Below are 8,907 nucleotides of genomic sequence, written 5' to 3'. Positions count from 1 at the left end.
AAGCGTGGAGCACGGCGCTGTTCTGCACTGCCTGTGAGGCAAGGCAGAAGGGGGTGGGGGAAGGTTGGTTCTCCGGGAACTGACCTTGGAGTGCGGGCTCTGAGGTCAGTTCCTGGAAAACCAGATATCCTATGGCTGTCCAGCCACTGACTAGCAGCCATAGGATTGCTCCCTAAACCAACTACAATGAACCATTTCACCAAATTTCATTATTAGTCAGCTCGTTGGTCGAAACTTGTATGTTTACAATGGTCACCTTTGTAACAAGCCTGAATTGATGTCTTAGGAAGTCACCGTTATGTTCAGAATGGACTGCAAGCTCTGGAGTCTCCTTAGCTAGTTCTGATTCTGAAGTTAAGGACTCTCTGGGGTCTATCTTCATACCAGTGGTTGGTGGCAGTGAGTAATCATCACATGGCATCATCGCACAGGCCCATGTGAGAACTACCAATCAAAAAGGGGGCATAACGTGATGACTCATGATGTCGTGCCATGCTACGCAGATCCGAACTACAGCTCCCAAGATGCACCTTGATATTGCACATTCACAAAGATGCATATACATGGAATGAGAGTTTGCATTAAAGGAGAACACTCATCCGAGCTCCTGCCTTTTTTCCTCTTGCAAGGAACCCAAGGTGGCTTACATTTTAGCCTCACAACAACAACCCTGTGAGGTGGGTTGGGCTGAGAGTCTGTGATGGGCCCAAAGTCACCCAGGGAGCTTCCATGGCCGAGTGGGGACTAGAACCCGGATCTCCTGGATCTCAGTCCGTCACTCTCTCACCACTATACCACACTGGCTCTCAAATCCCATAGCCTAACTGTGCGCTGTGTGAAGACATATTTACACGCATCTGTCCTGAATCTCCCACTGATCAGCTTCATAGGATGACCCAAGGTTCTAGTATTTTGAGAGAGGGAGAAAAATGTATCCCTATGTTTGTTTGTTATGGCAAACATACGCATAGAGTCAGTTTATGTTATTTTCATAACAATAGTGAATAGAGCCAGTGAATTAGGTGGAAATACATGTACTCCAGAGGAATAATCAAACACACAGTCTGAACCCTGAGCTGGGGTCGGGGGGGGGGGAGTTGTTGAAAGGAGGTCTGCTACAAAGGCAGCAGCTTTATACCAAGTTAGATCATTTTTATGTATTTATGTACGTCATTTACATGCCACTCCATGTGTAAACAGATTCTGGAGTGGTGAACAATAAAAACAAACATGCACACACACACACACACACACACACAAACACCATAGTAAAAGTTAAACAAACAAACAAACAAACAAAGAGAATACCAATGAAAAAAAAATGTGGCTGGCCAATCAAGGAAGGCTTCTTGAAATAAAGAAGTCTTCAGCAAGTACTGAAACTATCGCAGTGTCTGTGCCTGTCTGACCTCCAGACGCAGGGAGTTCCAGACAGAGAAAGGAAGCTACCACACTGAAGGATCTACTCTGGGTGGACTCAGATTGGGCCATAGGTCCATGCGGAACCACCAGTTTCATGACCTCAGTGACCAGGCAGGTTCACAAGGGATAAGGCTCTCTCTCAAGTATCCTAGTCCCAAGGTGTCTAGGCCTTTATACACTAGTTGTTGTTGTTGTTGTTCAGTCATTCAGTCGTGTCCAACTCTTCGTGACCCCATGGACCATAGCACGCCAGGCCTTCCTGTCCTGCGCTCTCTCCCGCAGCATGCTCAAGTCCATATTCATTGCATCGGTGATGCTATCTAGCCATCTCATCCTCTGCCATCCCCTTCTCCTTTTGCCTTCGGTCTTTGCCAGCATCAGGGTCTTTTCCAGACAGTTTTCTAGGGATGTCGGAGAATTTCTCCACGAATCTCAGGGAGGCCGAATGCCAACACATTCGGCCCCCCGAAATTGGTGGGGAAATTCTCCACCACCCCCCTGGATGGGACTTACCTCGTGCGAATGTCCCTCTCGGCGGCAGGTCCCGGCTGTGTTTCGGTGGCATTTTGGCGGGGGCGGGGGCGGGGGCGGCAGCCGGTCTTCCAACTGGCTGCTGCCGCCGCCATTTCCCAGTAATTGTAAAAAAAAAAAAAACACGTGATAGGCTATGTAACGATTTACGTAGCCTATCATGGCTAGATTTTCAAAGTCAGCCATGATAGGCTATGTAAATCTTTACGTAGCCTATCATGGCTGACTTTGGGAAAAAAAAAAAAGCACGTACACATTTGCGTTCCTTATTTGGGCACGGGTAGTCTACGTAAAAACTTACGCAGACTACAGTGAAAATAAGGGCAACGCTATTTGCGTTGCCCTTATTTTCGCCATAGTCTACGTAAATTTTTACATAGACTACCTGCGCCCAAATAAGGAACGCCAATGGCGGCGCCCATGGGCGCCGCCATTTACGTACGTGCTTTTTTTTTCCAAAGTCAGCCATGATAGGCTACATAAAGATTTACATAGCCTATCACGGCTGACTTTGAAAATCTAGCCGTGATAGGCTACGTAAATCGTTACGTAGCCTATCACGTGTTGTTGTTTTTTTTACAATTTCCTTTTTTATTTCGCGGCCGGGGAGACGGGGCGCTCCCCCCCAGCCAGAATTTCGGCAGCGAGGGATGGGATGCCTCCCCCCCGGCCTGAATTTTGGCCGGGAGGGGTGGCTCGCCTCCTCCCCGCCAAGAATTTCAGGGGGAGAAATGGAGCGCCTCCCCCCCACTTAAAACAGCTGCGGGACCAGGTAAGGGACTTTCGTCCATCCTTAGTTTTCTCTTTTCATTAGGTGGACAAAATATTTGAGCTTCCGCTTTATTATCTGTCCTTCCAAGGAGCACTCAGGGTTGATTTCCTTTAGGATTGACTGATTTGACCTCCTTGCAGTCCAGGGGACTCGTCAGAGTCTTCTCCAGCACCACAGTTTGAAAGCATCAATTCTTCGGCGCTCAGCCTTCCTCATAGTCCAGCTCTCACAGCCATACATTAGTAGTGGGAAACCATAGCTTTGATTATATGGACCTTTGTCAGCAAGGTGATGTCTCTGCTTCTTACTACGCTGTCTAGGTGTGCCATAGCTTTCCTCCCAAGGAGCAAGCGTCTTTTAATTTCATGGCTACAGTCACCATCTGCGGTGATCGTGGAGCTCAAGAAAATAAAATCTGTCACTGCTTCCATTTCTTCCCCTTCCATATGCCAGGAAGTGATGGGGCCAGATGCCATGGTCTTAGTTTTTGTAATGTTGAGTTTCAAACCAGCTTTTGCACTCTCCATTTTCACCCTCAACAAGAGGCTCTTTAGTTCCTCTTCGCTTTCTGCCATTAGGGTGGTATCATCTGCATATCTGAGGTTGTTCATAATTCTCCTGGCAATCTTAATTCCAATCTGTGATTCATCCAACCCGGCATTTCTCATGGTGTACTCTGCATATAAGTTAAATAAGCATTAGTAAGGAAACTTAAACCTGTTTTAAGTTAGAGGCTAAAAAGGGGCAGCCCCTGACATCAGTTGAGCTGCAGCATTCTGCACTAGGTCTGGTGCCCAGACCAGCCTTCAGGGCAGCCCCACAAGAACACACTGCAATTCTTAAGTCTGCTTAGTTCAATATTGTCTACACTGAGTGGCTCTGGGTCTCCAGAGTTTCAGATGGGGTTCTTTCCTAGCCCTACCTGGAGTTAGGGATATCAGAGGAACCCATCTGAGGGATGGAGCTTTCATTGGCTCACCCCTACACACACACACACACACACACACCCTCGCCCTGGACTTTGTTCCATCTTCTGCTAACTTGCCTAACTCAGTAAGTTGGGACACCTAGTGAAATTTTGCTGTGTTTTTTGTTTTAATTTGTGCAAATTATCTGCTGCGCTTTATGCAAAACTGTGCAATTTGCACTAATTGCGTGAAGTACAGCTGCAATGTGTGCAACGTGTGCAGATTTCAGCCAGAATTTGCACAACTTGCTGCTGTAATTTGCACAAAGTACAGCCCCCCAAAATGTGTAAAAACTCCTCCAGGGATAAGGGGAAAATCCATGGCTCAGCTCGCAAAGTTAAACCAAGTTGGGTTTGCCAAGGATGTCCAGTGAGCCTCAAAAGGGCTGGATTTCCTAGTGACAGACATCCCCAGCTAAGGTAGGGATGGATGAATCTTTCATGTTTGCTTTCAACTTGATTCTGGATTCAAGTTTTTCCCATCCCAAATATGAAGTCACTTGCACATTTTGGTAAGTTCTTATTAGAAATAAAAATAAAAATGACCCAAACAACATTTTCACCCACTTCTATTCGCCAAATTCAATAGGTTTAGCTGCTCCCAGCATGCTTAGAACCACATTGTACCTGCCTGCCATGTAGTTCTGATAAAGAGCCTGTCAGAGAGACGACAACTCAAATTCAGCACCAGCACACTTAAATACACAGGGATTCAAAGCCAAACTTTTGGAGAGCTAAGCACTCAGAGCCCTGGGCCTGAATGAGCACATGGTTTCTCTTATATCCATTTGTTAAAAACAAACAAACAAACAAAAAATCTCAAGTTATTTTTGTCCCGAATATGGAGATATTTGCAATTTTAAAAAAAAAACTTATAAAAAATGAGCTGAAATAACATGTTCACATACCCCTAACCTGGAAATTGCAGGCATCGAACCCAGGATCTCCTGCTTTATTCATTCATTCATTCATTCATTCTTTCTTTCATTTCATTTCTATACCACCCAATAGCTGAAGCTCTCTGCATGCAAAACATGTGTTCTAGGTAGATTTGTGGAACCACTTGTCTATATACATCGTGCAGGAAGCTGTCATTGAAATGATACATGCCCGATGACTGAGAAGAAGGTGATAAAAGGAAGAGCCAAGGGCAAACTGGTTAGCAAGATTGAAAAAGTTTGAAGGAAGATTAGTTAGCCCAGCAGGTCAATCACTATGCTTGTATACACTTAAGACCTTGGGGCTAGTACCTGCCCCATTGCAAGCCTACACCTTCAAATAACATATGCACATTTGTACATATAACACCTAATTGCATCTTGTCTGAACCTATTTATCTTCATCTTCAAAGGCAATAACTAATTTCTTGAGCATGCTGCAGCTGCTGTCCAAACATGTTCGTGCTGCGGTTGCAAACCCTGGGGTGAAGATGCTCATGTTTACTGCAAGCTAAGGGTTATTTATTTATTATAATGGATGGTTGACAGTAACCCAAGAACTCAGGGTGAAGCTCAGTTATTCCACTCCTACTTTTCCCTTTAAGGATGTGCTGAATGTTCTTTCATTCTGATAGTCATTCAGAAGTTGAATGCAGCCAAATTATACATTATGAAAAACATGCATGCGCACACACACACACACACACACACAGATACACACACGCACACACACACACACACAGATACACATACATGTCCTATTCTTAGCTAACAATTGCTTAGTTTCAGTGCTGTTTGGTGCCCTTTTGTCCTCCTGTCTATTGTCTCTACTCAACGGCACTTTTCCTTTTTCTTTACCCTCACTGTCCCTGACCTCAATTGCCTCTTCTGCCCTTTCTTTCTGATGCACAGTGGTTTCAGAAGAGCTACCATTGACAACCAAATGGCCTGATGTATCCAGTAGTATTAAGCAGACAAATTAGCAAGTGGGGTCAGTGAGGGCACAGTGAGGGCAGAAAGAACATCCAACCAAGACGTAGGGTGGGAGAATCAGCAAAGCTCAAGTTCATTGAGGTTCTCTGAGTTCCACATCAAAGCTCAGTCCACCTCATTTCTGTTCCTGATAGTGAGATTCATATTATTGTTGTGTGAATGGGAACAGTGTGCCTCTGGGTACACATTTTTAATAGTGAACATACAAATATGTACTCCCCCCCATTGACTAAAGCATGGAAATGCACATCCCCCCGCCCCTACCCCAAAAGTGCATGATTAAAGTAGGCATTTTTCTACAATACGTATCTTTCAAACCAGCATTGCAAGCTCAGAAATGTGCGAGCGTTGGGTAGCATCCTATTGTGCCCATTCACTTGTGCAAAAACAGGGTTTGGGCACTTCTAAGAATAACCTGAAATGCGTGGAATAGGGCAGGTAAATGGAGCTCATAGGATGTAGCTCTGTTGACCTGTCTGAATCCAGAAACAGACATCCCTGCTTGATTCTGAAGCTATTTTTTAGAAGCAGCAAAGCCTAATTGCTCAAGCGGTGGAACCTGTGAGCACAACAGAACCAGCAAAGACTGAGAAGTCCCATTGAACACCAGCCTTTGACTGCAAACAGGGATCACATCCATGTTCACATTCATGGTTGCGAATGGGGCAGGTTCTGGTCAGAAACGCACTGACATGATCTTCTCGTCATACAGACCTGTTGAGGATAACATCTGTGAAATGCTGTGAGCATATTCACAACTGGCAGAGAAAGTTGCTGACTTTTGCTTTAGGGGAAGTCCGCTGACAACCTCAGCTGCTCCTTCCTTCCTGCCACCTTTGATGGTCTTACAAAAAGCCCCCAAGGTTTGGCCTCCTCGGCGTTCTTCAGATCTTTTACCCGAGTTGGAACGCCCACATTTGCTTCCAGTCTTACTCTAGCTGACACTTCAGAGCTGATTCTATTCCCTGTCATGCCGTGGCAGGCATGAAATGCATTATTCTCAAAACCTTCATCCTTGAAATCAAATGGAGGCAGTAATATTGCCCTACAAGCACAGTCTGAGTTGGAATAAGACCAGGGATGTAAACCGCTTGGCTCAGTTCGGATGCCGCATAAACACAAGAGGGGAAAACATTAGCAGTGACGATTATGACATCACTCACAAAATTCCACCCACTGCTTGTTGGGCGAAAACACATCAACATAAAAATCAAATTACAGCTGTTAGAGGAAATGGCAGAGGATGCTGTTTTGGAACAAGAATTTTGGAGAGCCTCTGGCAAATCATTCTCAGTACCCCCACCCCAGCTCCAAGAGTAGGACCATCCGTAAGACTCTTCATGCAGTTCTACCATCTCCCATGGGTGCCCAGTGTAATGAAACTGTGGTGCTGTTAGACTAGGGGTTCAGGTGCCAGGGCCTGGTCTGAAGGCACATGAGTCAGCCACCTTGCTGAAGCTAAGCAGGTTTGGGTCTGGTCAGTGCTTGGAGAGGGGACCACCTGGGAACCCCATGTCACCACCTTGAGTTCCTTGATGGAAGACACGGGGGATATAAATGTAATAAACAAGCAAACAAACAAACCTCATCATGGGGGCCAAACCCAGCCCTCAGCAGGGGAGGGGGGATGCAGTTCCCTCAAGTTCCTCAGATGGTACACCTCTTTCCACTGGCCCCACCCTGTTAACCCCAACCACTGATTGTTTGCCTGCTTCTGTGTGCCCCCCCTTCTAAAAAAGGCTGAAATGCCTTCAGAGGCTTAGTTACTGGCAGTCAGAGCTTTCAGCATTCAAGATGAAGCTGGACAGCCACCTGTCAGAGATGCTTTGACTTGGATTCCTGCACTGAGCAAGGGGTTGGACTCGATGGTCTTATATGCCCTTTCCAACCTTACTATTCTATGATTCTATGTATTAGCATTTTTGATATTTCAGCTCCACCCCTATGGCCATTGGCTCTGCCCACCACTGGAATGTAGCAACCCTTGAAGGGTGAGAGAGGTTCTGCTCCCCGGTGTAAGACCATCTTTTGATTTTGGGTACCCAGAACACACTAAACCATGCCACGCTCCAGAGCCAGGCACAGTGGGATTTCAGAGAGGGACGGTCAAACTGTCAAACTCCATTTTGCTTGCTTTGAGGTTTTGTTTGTGGGTTGTTGTTTTGGCTTGGGTTCATTTTTGTTTTTCATTTGTACCTTTGTCCCATTTCATCTCCGCATTGGATTTTGATTTGTCTGTTTTTTTTTCTTTTTTTGTTGCTGCTTTGTCTGCATGGAAATGTCTAAGGATTTTTGTATGCAAGCTTGTAACCATTTTTAACACGCGCGCGTTTTGTGCACACTTGTGCTTTTAAAAGCGGTGTCGCAACGTATACAGTGTTTCTGTGCATTTTTCCGCCAAAAGTATGTATTTCTGTGCATGTATAACATATGCCATTTTTGTGGCCATTCCCCCCACACCCAACTCCATTTCAAACTTCAGGAATGTACAGATTTTGCTGGAAAACTGCATTCTGGTTTGTGTTTCGGGTCGGGAATTTGCCAAGATCATTTTAAAATGGGACTCTAGTACATTCCTCACACATGAAAATGCAAACTCAACCCATTTCCCACCCATCCCTAGTTCCTGGCAGTGACGTTGATGATGCTGAAGTGACTGTGTCACACACACACACACACACCACCACCACCACCACCACCACCACCACCACCACCACCACCACCCGGCAACTCAACCTTGGTACTTACTAAGGGAACTTTGTTTTGTTTTATAGAAAAATGTTGATTCCAGAATTGTTGTCCATAAGCCATGAGAAGAAGTCCACACTACTACTGCAAACAAGATATCACACCCACCCTTGCACTCTTTGCTAATTAATCCAGGATAATTACCATCCTGGAGTCATGATTGCTAATTAAGAATACCATGGTTGAAGTTCTTGTGTTCTCAGAGGCTTCTCTGTTCTCTGACCATCTTGTGGAAGGACATTCTGCAGTTTAATTATGCACTGTATGAAGAAGTACTTACTTTTATTTGAACTCATGCATTCATCGGTCGTGATGTTGGACTTCCAAAACAAGTGTTTTGTTTTGTTTTAATGTGAAGCTTCCTTTTTGTATTATGTCCACATTTGGGATCCCACTCCTGTCTTCCCCTTCTGAATAAGTGGAACATGTTACAGCTTTATTTATTCTCACTTGTGTTCCGCACAGGATGAATTCCAAAACTCAGGGGATGATTACAAATGTGAACACAGAACAGCTGATCAAGGATAAATGCTAGG

This window comes from Heloderma suspectum, chromosome 17 (genome assembly GCF_057233095.1).
Source record: "Heloderma suspectum isolate Gila_16-S chromosome 17, 16-S_ref, whole genome shotgun sequence".
In the NCBI taxonomy this organism is placed as follows: domain Eukaryota; kingdom Metazoa; phylum Chordata; class Lepidosauria; order Squamata; family Helodermatidae; genus Heloderma; species Heloderma suspectum.
The sequence above is the reverse complement of the archived record's forward strand: the minus strand, read 5'-3'. Positions refer to the sequence as shown.